Source organism: Ranitomeya variabilis, chromosome 5 (assembly GCF_051348905.1).
Source record: "Ranitomeya variabilis isolate aRanVar5 chromosome 5, aRanVar5.hap1, whole genome shotgun sequence".
Taxonomy (NCBI): Eukaryota; Metazoa; Chordata; class Amphibia; order Anura; family Dendrobatidae; genus Ranitomeya; species Ranitomeya variabilis.
The window spans coordinates 220,506,157-220,518,345 of NC_135236.1; the positions used below are offsets into that span (position 1 = coordinate 220,506,157).

Consider the following 12,189-nt stretch of genomic DNA (forward strand, 5'->3'; position numbering starts at 1 on the left):
GCCCTCATTCCTCCTGGTATCTGTTTTGAACTGTGATTTCTGTTATGCTGTAATGTATTTTGTCTGCACAAGTCCCCTCTAAAATGTAAAGTGCTGCAAAATATGTCTGCGCTATAGAAGTAAAATTATTATTATTATTGTCTGTACATGTCCCCTGTGAAATGTAAAGTGCTGCCGAGTTTGTTGGAATAAGAATGTTATATAAATATATATATATATATATATATATATATATATATATATATATATATATATATATATATATATATATATATATATATATATATATATATATATATATATATATACATACATACACACACACAGCCTGCTCAGTGATGTGCACACAACTGCCACATGGGCTCACCCTCCGGGCACTGCCTGGCACTGCCAGGACTCTGGGTGCAGAGCTGCTGCTGCACGGCAGGTGGCAGTGTGGCGCGTAGCCAGATTTCGGAGTCCTCTCACAAAAGAAGGAAGGGGTGGTCACCTTGGTGAAGGAGGGAGGCCGGAGAGCAGTGCAGAGCTTGGGATAAGTCTGGGATAACTCCACAGCAGAGGGACAGACTGAGGAAGGTGAGTGAGCCACCATGTCCCTGTCATGTAGAGCGGCCGGAGCTGGCGGCTGAGGATGGAGGCACGCACTGCAGAGGAGCCGGGGAAACTTGGTGGCCGGACGCTGCTGGCACAGCTGTGCACCAGGGAGGGAGTCTCACCTGTGCGGGCTCCCTGCAGGGCTGGGCTCCATGGAATGACCTTGTGTGCTGGCTGTGTGCTTACTGACCTGTACTGATTAGCCAGAGCTGAGGGACTACACCCCCTGTCAGTGTACCACATGGGAGTTGTAGGTGAGGACAGGTGATGCTAGTAGGTGAAGCAAGTCCTATAGGAGGGTAAATAATACCATGACTGCTCGCCCACCATTATTATGGTACTGATACAATGAGCGCCATGTCCAGTGTAAGTGTGATTAGCAACAAAAATCGTATTTTTCGCTAATTGCAGATTTCCTGTTGGTCGGCGTCCGATCCCCTGCTGCCTACAGCACTTTGGGGGGGGACGCAGAATCAATCATACAAGCCCCCTCCCAGGTGTTACACGTGACTGTAAGTAACGGGTGACTTCCTATGTCTGTGGCCGCTTGTCGCGGGCCAGTTATCTGCCGTGTAAAAGTGTCCATATGTTATATTCACACACAGCAGATTTGTTGTTACGGCCGCCCCATACACAGAAAACCATCCCATTCAGGCTAAGTTCACACAATCAGCTTGAAAAAAAACAAAAAAAACATCCAATTTTCATCCCAAATCTCCATAACTTTTGCGCACCCATAGACTTGAATACCTGAGCCTCATCTGACATATGGAAGAAACCAGTGCATGCGCCAATATTTCTCTCACACACAGATTTGCACACATCTGAACAACCCAATGTCCGAGTGCGGTCAGGTTTTTTTTTTTTTTTTGACATTTGGACCAAAAAATGTGGTTGTGTGTGAAATGAATGCAACAATTCTGTCTTGTGTGAACATGTCCCTATTACTTAAATCCCCAATCCGAATCACAGAAATGTTTCATTGGTTGTTTTAGCAGATTTGTTTTAAGTAAAGTAATAATAAATCACATATTCTAAATACAATAATAATTGTAATAAATACACCCTGGTAGTTATTAAATACAGTGATTGTCCTTTTGTGTTGCTGCTGGGCAGGAAATATACCAATCCTCGGTTAGATTGTGGACAGATTGACCTGTGTGCGGCAGCGTAAAGGTGATTCTGTCTCACGTGAGTCTTTGGGAAATGTCACGAGATATTGTGATAAGGAGTTTTTTTTTTTTTTTTAATGGACATTAAAGAACAGAATTTTACTATTGGGAGACAACTTTTTGTCTTTAAAATATTTTTTTTTTCAGTTGAATTTCTAAGAACTTGCACCAGTTGATTTTTATTTTTTTATACAGGCTCCTTGTTTTGTTGCTCATTCAACATTTATATGGTCTGTGGTCATAAATCTGTAGAGAGGAGCTCAGAAAAATGTCACGTTCACACTATCAGTATTTGGCCAGTATTTCACATCAGTATTTGTAATTCAAAGCCAGGATTTGGGAAAAATGCAGAAGTGTTGACGTGTTTCTATTAGACTTTTCCTCTGATTGTCCCACTCCTGAATTTATCTTGCAAATACTGATGTGAAATACTGACCAAAGACTAATTAAATAGCTAAAAACTAACCCATCAGAATGAGCTCACTGATAGATTCTCAGTTGAATCATTCTACGGCCAGCAATAGACAGTGCAACAAAGAGGCTTTAGAAGGCAAACAGTGTTACGTTTTTAATGACACCCAATAATATTTATTTTTGCTCCAAATGCATGCATTTAAATAATAATAAAAAAAAGCATTCTCCCCAGAGGTGGATGACCCCTTTAACTCCTTTTGTATGAAGCGCTCTAATGCTACTGTACATGTTGCTAAAGGGATGGCAAGTTACCTTGGCAATGATAACTGACTGAATAAAAGAAAAATATATAACTGGCTGTTTTCCAGGGTATCTTTACTTTAAGGTTGGGTTGTCCAAGTTCCCCCTTTAATTATTACTGACCAGTGACTGTACTTGTGATCAAGGTCAGTAGTGCACTACTCCTATCACTATTATGGATCACCCATAGGGCCAGACCGTACCCCATGTGTCAGGCAAGATGCCATACGGTCTTTTTGTCCATCTTCTGTCTAGTATGTATGCACGGCCTGGAAACATTGCAATGTTTTATGGAGAAGTTATTCATTATTACTGATGGAAGCAAACTGTTCAGCAAACCATGTTGAAATTGCCTTTAACATGGTAGCAGAATTTTAAGAAATTGGGAAATTGAGAAAAATGTAATCGATATTTACATTTTGGTTGTGTTATGTTGCATTGGATGTCTCTGATAGAAATGTATAGGAGTCTGCCTTATCCACATGTCCACTGCCGTGCCCTCCTGGCCTTTCTGCCTCTTTCACGTGTCCACTGCCATGCCCTCCTAACCTTTTCTGCCTCTTCACGTGTCCACTGCCGTGCCCTCCTGGCCTTTCTGCCGCTTTCACGTGTCCACTGCCGTGCCATCCTGGCCTTTCTGCCTCTTTCCCGTGTTAACTGCCGTGCCCTCCTGGCCTTTCTGATACTTTCATGTGTCCACTGCTGTGCCCTCCTGGCCTTTCTGCCTCTTTCACGTGTCCACTGCCGTGCCCTCCTGGCCTTTCTGCCTCTTTCACGTGTCCACTGCCCTGCCCTCCTAACCTTTCTGCCTCTTTCACGTGTCCACTGCCGTGCCCTCCTGGCCTTTCTGCCGCTTTCACGTGTCCACTGCCGTGCCCTCCTGGCCTTTCTGCCTCTTTCCCGTGTCAACTGCCGTGCCCTCCTGGCCTTTCTGATGCTTTCATGTGTCCACTGCCGTGCCCTCCTGGCCTTTCTGCCTCTTTCACGTGTCCACTGCCGTGCCCTCCTGGCCTTTCTGATGCTTTCATGTGTCCACTGCCGTGCCCTCCTAACCTTTCTGCCTCTTTCACGTGTCCACTGCCGTGCCATCCTGGCCTTTCTGCCTCTTTCCCGTGTCAACTGCCGTGCCCTCCTGGCCTTTCTGATGCTTTCATGTGTCCACTGCCGTGCCCTCCTGGCCTTTCTGCCGCTTTCATGTGTCCACTACCGTGCCCTCCTGGCCTTTCTGCCTCTTTCACGTTTCCACTGCCGTACCCTCCTGGCCTTTCTGCCTCTTTCACATGTCCACTGCCGTGCCCTCCTGGCCTTTCTGCCGCTTTCACATGTGTTCCACTGATGTTTGAGTACAGTCACTGTCTCCTTGACATTGAAATTGGCTGTAAAACCCAATTGACCTTTTGAGAGTTTCTTTTTCTGACAGACATTGTAGAGCTTATGCTGGAAGATCACATTTTACTGTCTGTATGTGTTCTTTGTAGGTTCTGTTCACACATTGGCATTAAAATTTGATGTATGTTTCCCTGGCAGAAACCTATGGCAATGTGCACACATTGAGTAAATGGATGCAGAAATTTTTGCACCATTCTTGCATCTCTTGGCAGATTTGAGTAAAGTTGGTGGTAAAGAACGCAGGGAAAAAACACACCGAGAATTGACATGCTGCATGTTATTATCTACACCAAATCTGTAAGTCAAAAATAAGCAACGTGTGCATGACACTTCAGGTTTCTCATTCACTTTGCTGGCATCAGGATTGCTTCAGGTTTTGGTAACAAATCCGCACAGCAGAAACGCATCGTGTGCACATGGCCTAAGGCTGATGACCACAGGTTTCTGCTGGGATGTGCAGCAGATCTCCATTGTGGATCAACCTCAGTGTCAATTAGTGGCAGGGAACATTTTTGGTGTTAGCGTCCATCGCACTCATTCGTCTGACGGCTATCTCTCGTGACTCGCACAATGTCTAATGTGTATGGAGGCCTTTCAGAAAAAAAATGTCCACATAAGCACAAATCCTTATTTATTACTTCATGGTGTTTTGATTGTTCCACTCCAACACTCCATAAACTGCTTCCTGGTCTCCAGAGGGAGAGGAAACACATGGCGATGTTAACCTGGTTATTCTGATATTAGTTGTTTTATTGGCCTAAAAGGAAGGTTTATTGTGTGCGCCAGATTCATCAACAAGGCATGTCTATCGATGAACATAAGAAAGTTTTGTGTTGGAAAAAATGGCATAGTGGCTTTATAAATATGGCGTTCTGACAGAGCACAAGGCTTGAATTTTATAAAATACCAATCACTTGAGGGTATCACTTGGCCATTCTTGTATTTTACCTTTAAAAGGTTAAAAAAAAACCCCCATGTGAATAAAAACTGTACCTCCTGTATTTCAGGCAAAAAAAAAAGTCACATGGTCCATTGGCTGCCAAGAATTCTGATCACAATCCTGCATCACTCCAGTTGCTGCAAAACTAAATCTCTTAGGAAGCTGTTAGGGCATGTTGGGAGTTGTAGTTTCACAACAGGTTGCCAACTCCTGATCTTCCGTTCTGTTGTAGTTATTTTGCCCTTGGAGGCTCTCTGTAGTAACGTACCACAACTCTTTGTAAGGGTGGCGTAAAACAAAAAAAAAATATACCGTATTATATATATCAGACCAAAAGTTTGGACACACCTTCTCATTTAAAGATTTTTCTGTATTTTCATGACTATGAAAATTGTACATTCACACTGAAGGCATCAAAACTATGAATTGACACATGTGGAATTATATACGGTACTTAACAAAAAAGTGTGAAACAACTGAAATTATGTCTTATATTCTAGGTTCTTCAAAGTAGCCACCTTTTGCTTTGATGACTGCTTTGCACACTCTTGACATTCTCTTGATGAGCTTCCAGAGGTAGTCACCAGGAATAGTCTTCCAACAATCTTGATGTAGTTCCCAGAGATGCTTAGCACTTGTTGGCCCTTTTGCCTTCACTCTGCGGTCCAGCTCACCCCAAACCATCTCGATTGGGTTCAGGTCTGGCGTCTGAGGAGGCCAGGTCATCTGGCGTAGCACCCCATCACTCTCCTTGGTCAAATAGCCCTTACACAGCCTGGAGGTGTGTTTGGGGTCATTGTCCTGTTGAAAAATAAATGATGGTCCAACTAAACGCAAACCGGATGGAATAGCATGCCGCTGCAAGATGCTGTGGTAGCCATGCTGGTTCAGTATGCCTTCAATTGATGAATAAATCCCCAACAGTGTCACCAGCAAAGCACCCCCACACCATCACACCTCCTCCATGCTTCACGGTGGGAACCAGGCATGTAGAGTCCATCCGTTCACCTTTTCTGCATCGCACAAAGACACGATTGGAACCAAAGATCTCAAATTTGGACTCATCAGACCAAAGCACAGATTTCCACTGGTTTAATGTCCATTCCTTGTGTTCTTTAGCCCAAACAAGTCTCTTCTGCTTGTTGCCTGTCCTTAGCAGTGGTTTCCTAGCAGCTGTTTTACCATGAAGGCCTGCTGCACAAAGTCTCCTCTCAACAGTTGTTGTAGAGATGTGTCTGCTGCTAGAACTCTGTGTGGCATTGACCTGGTCTCTAATCTGAGCTGCTGTTAACCTGCGATTTCTGAGGCTTGAGACTCGGATAAACTTATCCTCAGAAGCAGAGGTGACTCTTGGTCTTCCTTTCCTGGGGCGGTCCTCATGTAAGCCAGTTTCTTTGTAGAGCTTGATGGTTTTTGCCACTGCACTTGGGGACACTTTCAAAGTTTTCCCAATTTTTCGGACTGACTGACCTTTATTTCTTAAAGTAATGATGGCCACTCGTTTTTCTTTACTTAGCTGCTTTTTTCTTGCCATAATAGAAATTGTAACAGACTATTCAGTAGGACTATCAGCAGTGTATCCACCAGACTTCTGCACAACACAACTGATGGTCCCAACCCCATTTATAAGGCAAGAAATCCCACTTATTATACCTGACAGGGCACACCTGTGAAGTGAAAACCATTCCCGGTGACTACCTCTTGAAGCTCATCAAGAGAATGCCAAGAGTGTGCAAAGCAGTCATCAAAGCAAAAGGTGGCTACTTTGAAGAACCTAGAATATAAAACATAATTTCAGTTGTTTCATACTTTTTTGTTAAGTATATATTTCCACATGTGTTAATTCTTAGTTTTGATGCCTTTAGTGTGAATGTACAATTTTCATAGTCATGAAAATACAGAAAAATCTTTAAATGAGAAGGTGTGTCCAAACTTTTGGTCTGTACTGTATGTATATATATATGTGTGTGTGTGTGTGTGTACATATATAATTAGAGCTCTGCTGAGTTCTGGATGTGGTGCATTCGCCCCCTGAGATCTGCTCTTGCTGAATGCATTTCTATTGAAAATTCTTAAAAATTTGAGTATATTATTACCTAATTTAAAGTGAAATTCCCATTGTAATTATTCATTAAGAGTAATTAGTCCGCTGCACTGTTTGGTAAACAGACACAAGTATTTAGCGATGGTCCCATTCCACTAGGCACAATGCCAAGTCTGACCAATTACATTCATGCACATCCAGTAATTCCATTCCCATAGCAAACTCTGCTCTAATTCTTATGTTTATTTTTTTTCTTCAGTGGATTATTTCATTTTTTTTCCTTTTTTAAAAATATAACAGGTACCGTAAATGGTTATGGAAGGACCAAAGGTTTGTACTATTTTTACATAAGTCCCACCAAATGTCTTCTGTAGTATGTGCCACGTATCCCTATTTTTTGCTTATCTGTTGTTACCAGTTGTGTTTTGTTTGTTTTGTTTTTCTTTTCTAAGATCCTTTTTTTATTTTAGGGTAAGGACCCATTCCACACACTGATTATCACAGTAGAACATTAGCATCCCTGGTGCTGTTTGTAGGATAGTAAGCTGTCACCAGCGCAGTACATGGAAAGCTGTCATTAGCTAAACTCCCAATTAAATGCGAAACCTGTCAGCAATCTGAATAGATTTTCCCCTTATGATTACTGTGTCTGAGCTGTTGCTCCATAGCTAAAGTGGCATCCTTAGACAATACCCATTTTCAACAGGGTTGGGGATGGTACTGAGCTTCCCAATAACATTCTTTGCATTCCTGAACTTTGGGCACCTTCTGAATTCCCCCCTCGTGTGTCACGAATGAGTTTATTCCTGGGGAGGAGGATGGGTGTGATTATTATTTTTGGAAAAAATGTCATGTAATGCAGAATACTTGATTTGCGTTATTTAGATCAGTTTAGTTATGCTCGGATATGAAGGAACAAGCCGGTTTTCACGTCATTCAGTTCAAAACAAACTAAACAGTAACTTTTGAAACATTAAAGGGCCACTGTCACCCCCTCCAGCCATTATAAACTAAAAGAGCCACCTTGTGCAGCAGTAATGCTGCAGTCTAACAAGGTGGCTCTTTTAGTTTTTGATTCAGTTATTTCCTCAATAAAGCGTTTTAAAATTTGCCCTAAATACCTGTCCTTAGACCTGGAGGCGGTCCGAAGCCTCCTCTGTGAATCTCCCAACGGCCGTCACTCTTCTCTTCTGGGGATGTGGTCGCCGCCCCCTTCGCGCTGTTTCTTCTTAAATCCGGCGCCTGCGCTGTGCGTGCCTGCCTGGTGCAGGCGCAGTCTTCATTGTCCTTCATAGCTCAGATCCAGGGTGCCTGACTGCGCCTGTGCGGGCAGTGCGGCCATCCTGTTGCTGAATCCCCGCCCCGCACTGTGTTATTCATTATGCATAGTGCGGGGCTGGTATTCCTGGGCATGCGCACTGCGCTGTTCAGGCGCTCCCCCAGCCCCCCCGCCTTCCAGGCTTCTCCTTCAGGAAAATGGCCGCCGCGATCTCCATCTGCGCACGCGGGGCATCCCGCGGCCATTTTCCTGAAGCCGAGGGCAGCAGAGCGCTCCATCTGCGCACGCGCGGCCACAGGAAGATGGCCGCCCCCACCGATCACCAGGGGAATAGCGCAGATCGCGCTCTTTTTCCACACCTATGAAGTGGATTCGGGCCTTGGGCATGCGCAAACCACTACGCCACCAACGGAAAAATAAGCAAGATCTGGGGGAAGGAACAGCGATGTCACCACGACCTTTTGACCAGACCAGCCTGATTGACAGGCAAAAACGGCGACTTTGGTAACGGATTTCGGCAGCATAGGTGGGGAATCAGGGTCCACAAAATACACTATTGTAATGCACAGCTCAGGCCCTATTTAACGATATTTTTATCTCATACGGAAAAAACGGGGTGACAGGTTCCCTTTAAAGGTTGGGCAGCCAACTTGGAATTAACTGTCCTGCCGTAGTTTGAAGTAATGCGTAGAGCCTATTACTCCCTCGGTGTTCCGGCCACCGGCTACGTGCCTCAGAAGGATGTTGCCGATCTTAAGGCAGAACTCCTCCCGGTATTATCTCCTTGTGCTGTGATCTCGTCTCTCACTTCTCCACAATATACTCCGCTTCTTGTCCTTTCTTAAGATGCTGCCGCAATGAGGTGCAGGCGCAGCTCCGTAATGTTCTATCTCTTGCTAAGTCTCTGCCAGGATCCCACCCCTGACAGGGACCTCTGTCTGCAGCTCAGATGTTCCTCCTTCTCTCTCCTGTCTTTCCTGGGTCTCACCCTGTAGCGTTCTCTCTAACTTCCTATCCAACTCCCAGTTTTACCCGAGTGTGAGGAGTGGCCTAATACATAGAACCCTTTGCTCCCCCTGGTGGTTGGAGTGTGAAGTGTAGTGTGTGACTGTGATACCTGGTCAGGTGAACTCCTTTATTGCCATCAGACGTACCATCACTCCCCCTGGTGGAAGAGCGACAATACTGCAACGACCAGGACTCTGGGGCGCTGCAGATGTGTAGTACCCTGTCGCAGCCACTATCAGAAGATGGAGTAGCTTTGCGGTCCGATAGTTCCCGCTGCTGACACCGAAAACAGCTGATGGGCGGGGCTGCTGGGTGTCGGACCCCAACTGATCAGACATTAATGACAAATCTTAAGGATAGGCCATCAATGAAAACTTATTGGGCAATCTGTAATAAGTGAACCCACCAGTGTGCCCTTGGGAGTGTGTAAGGTAAAAAATACACATATGGATAATATAATCCATGCACATGAAGCTCTTGGTCTGCACTGCAAGTCCGCATTACTACCCAGAGGACCAGTGTCCTCTTTCTTTTTTTTTGCACTGATCCTTATTTTTATACAGTAAAAAACGTTTGGAAAAGAAAACTGTGACGTGATCTAGCCAGTGATACATGGATACAATATTTAAAGTTCTGTAGCCAATTAGACTATTTCAGGAACCAGTTTATATATATTTTTTCCACCATAATATAATGGCTCAGTAGTAAAGATTCATTCACTGTAGCATGTTGTGAATTATCATGGCATCTGTTGAAGGTTCAGTCAGTAAAAGCGAGGGAACCCATAATTTCCCAACGTAGATTACATGTCAGTATAAATTCATCTGTGGGTCCCTTGGCCTCTTTCTGCAGGACTAGGTAAGCACAGCATGAGCTCCAGATATCCTCAGTATTGCAGTCTGGATCACAACAGGGCATGTTCCCTTCAGGATCATACCTAACTGATCCAGATGTCTGTACAACTATTTTCTCAGTGGGATCCTTAGTCTACACTCGCTGGGGACTACTTGGGGCTTGGTCAGGCTTCCCAGTTCAAAGTCAGTGTCATTGTTCCCTGTCAGTGAATTTACACACAGAGACCTTCATTCATTGGGAAGAAAAGAGGCCAAGACCCCCAGAACCTTTAGTAAATCAGTTTCTTTTCTTTCCCTGACTATGAAATGTGTTTGCTGCTTCTTAGCAAGACACTCAGGTCATTGTGGAGAATATACTAATGCATATGGAGCGCCCGCTAGGGCCATGGGGTACTCGGGCCGTATCCGGTGGACATTAAAGAGGTAGTTACGGTAGCGGTGACCCTGTCCGTGGCCCTGGACGTCCAAGTTAAAGAGAAGGTCTTTAAAGGGGTTGTTTTGAAAGAAAATAAAGAATGTTTGTGATGCCACCCGTGGTATTCGGTCAGGGCTGACCGACGCTGCTTAAAGGGGTCTACTGGGGATAATATTGGAGCAGGGATGGTATGGCTTCCCACAGGTGAAGCTTAGTCCCCAGGGATTCCGGTGTAGCCTGCAAAGACGATAGATTGTGTAGTGCCAGAAAGAATTGAAGGACACCAGGTTGCAGTCTCTTTACCTTTTACTGATGAAGTTCCAGTACACAGGTTACAGGTGGTTCTTGGAATCCAGGCAGCCTGGAAGCGATTTGGAATCCCCTTAGCCAGCTGGGATTGGAAGGCTTCCTTGCTGCGCTGTAATGTGCGTCCCTTGCTGCCTGAGGCTTTTCACAAGGTCCTCTCTCTGTCCTAGGACAGTACCCGTATGGCAGGCAATGCAAGCCGTTCTACAGGTGTCCCTACTTGCGGTGACTCCGGGCTCTATATGCTGCTGCGCCTTCGGGTGTGGTTGTAGACAGGCCACTTGAAATCCCCTGCCCTTCGGTTTCTGCTGTGGGGCATACAGTCCCACACAGCCTCGGACTCCCAGTGTCCGGTCCCTGCGCTTCATCATGGTGGGAGCTCAGGCGCAGCTCTCCTCCAGCTCCTCACTTCTCCTGTGCTACTTCTCCCCTCACACTCTCCTACGGACTGAACTATTTTCTCCTCCAAGCCAGAACATATATAGGGAAGCTCCCCTGAAACCGGGTCTAGAGCTCCCCCTTCTGGCCTGGAGTCAGAACATGTTGCATGTGCTACCTGTTAAAGGGATCCTTGTCGCTTCCAGGAATGACATCACCCTCCCTGAGAGGAAGGCAATACCACTGTGGTACCCGAACTCCTGGGGTGCCACACATAGTTATCATCATGATATGGTAGAAGGTAAAATCTGGCATCTACTTTGAAGAGGGCCTAGCATGACTTCTTGGTGCAGTATTCATTTAATGATCTGGCTCCTGACAACTTATTCCTATTCATTAAAGGAAATTTATCACCAGATTTTTGGTACCAAAACTGAGAGTAGCATGATGTAGGAACAGAGACCCTGATTCCAGTGATGTGTCACTTGCTGGGCTGCTGGCAGCAGTTTTGATAAGTTCACTGCTTTCTCAGCTGCAGATCTGCCAGTTCTTTGAATGCTGAGCTCTGTATAATCCCACCCACACCACTGATTGACAGCTCTCTGTGTACACTGTTTAGAGGCAGCTGCCAATCCGTGGTCTGGCGGGATTATACAGAGCTCATGAATATGGAGCACCACATGGCAGCAGGGTTACTAGTCTTCTAGTGATAGTAATTTTTGTCAGGATATTTTCAAGACTACAGCAAGCAGCCCAGTTAAGTGACACATTGCTGGAATCGAGATATTTATCTCTACATCTTGCTGCTATCTGATTAGCAAAAACCTAGTGACAGATTCCCTTTAAGGTTTCTGAATTTAGATGTCTAAATTACCGTATACTGTAATTGTTAGTTATCCTATGGTTGTGTATGCAAATGTGAGGTTTGACAGGTCTTTCTCTCATTATGTGAAGTCTCTGTCCAGTATGTGATATATCGTATATAGTCGAGTATAAGCCGAGACCCCTAATTTTTCCACAAAAAAATGGGAAAACTTAATGACTCGAGTATAAGCCTAGGGTGGGAAATGCAACAGCTACTGGTAAATTTCAAAAA

The 12,189-nt window shown here is 44.8% G+C and overlaps 1 protein-coding gene across 2 annotated transcripts in view; it reads left to right on the plus strand.

Annotated features, from left to right (window-relative positions):
- The first annotated feature begins 415 nt into the window (after positions 1–415).
- CGNL1 (cingulin like 1) overlaps positions 416–12,189 on the plus strand; it is a 156,097-nt gene continuing 144,323 nt past the window's right edge. The window contains exon 1 of one of the 2 annotated variants that reach the window (XM_077263817.1): positions 416–576. The gene's annotated coding sequence lies outside the window, so the exon portion shown is untranslated. Of the gene's footprint in view, positions 577–999; positions 1,107–12,189 lie in introns of those variants that run through there. The other variant, XM_077263818.1, reaches the window with a different exon arrangement.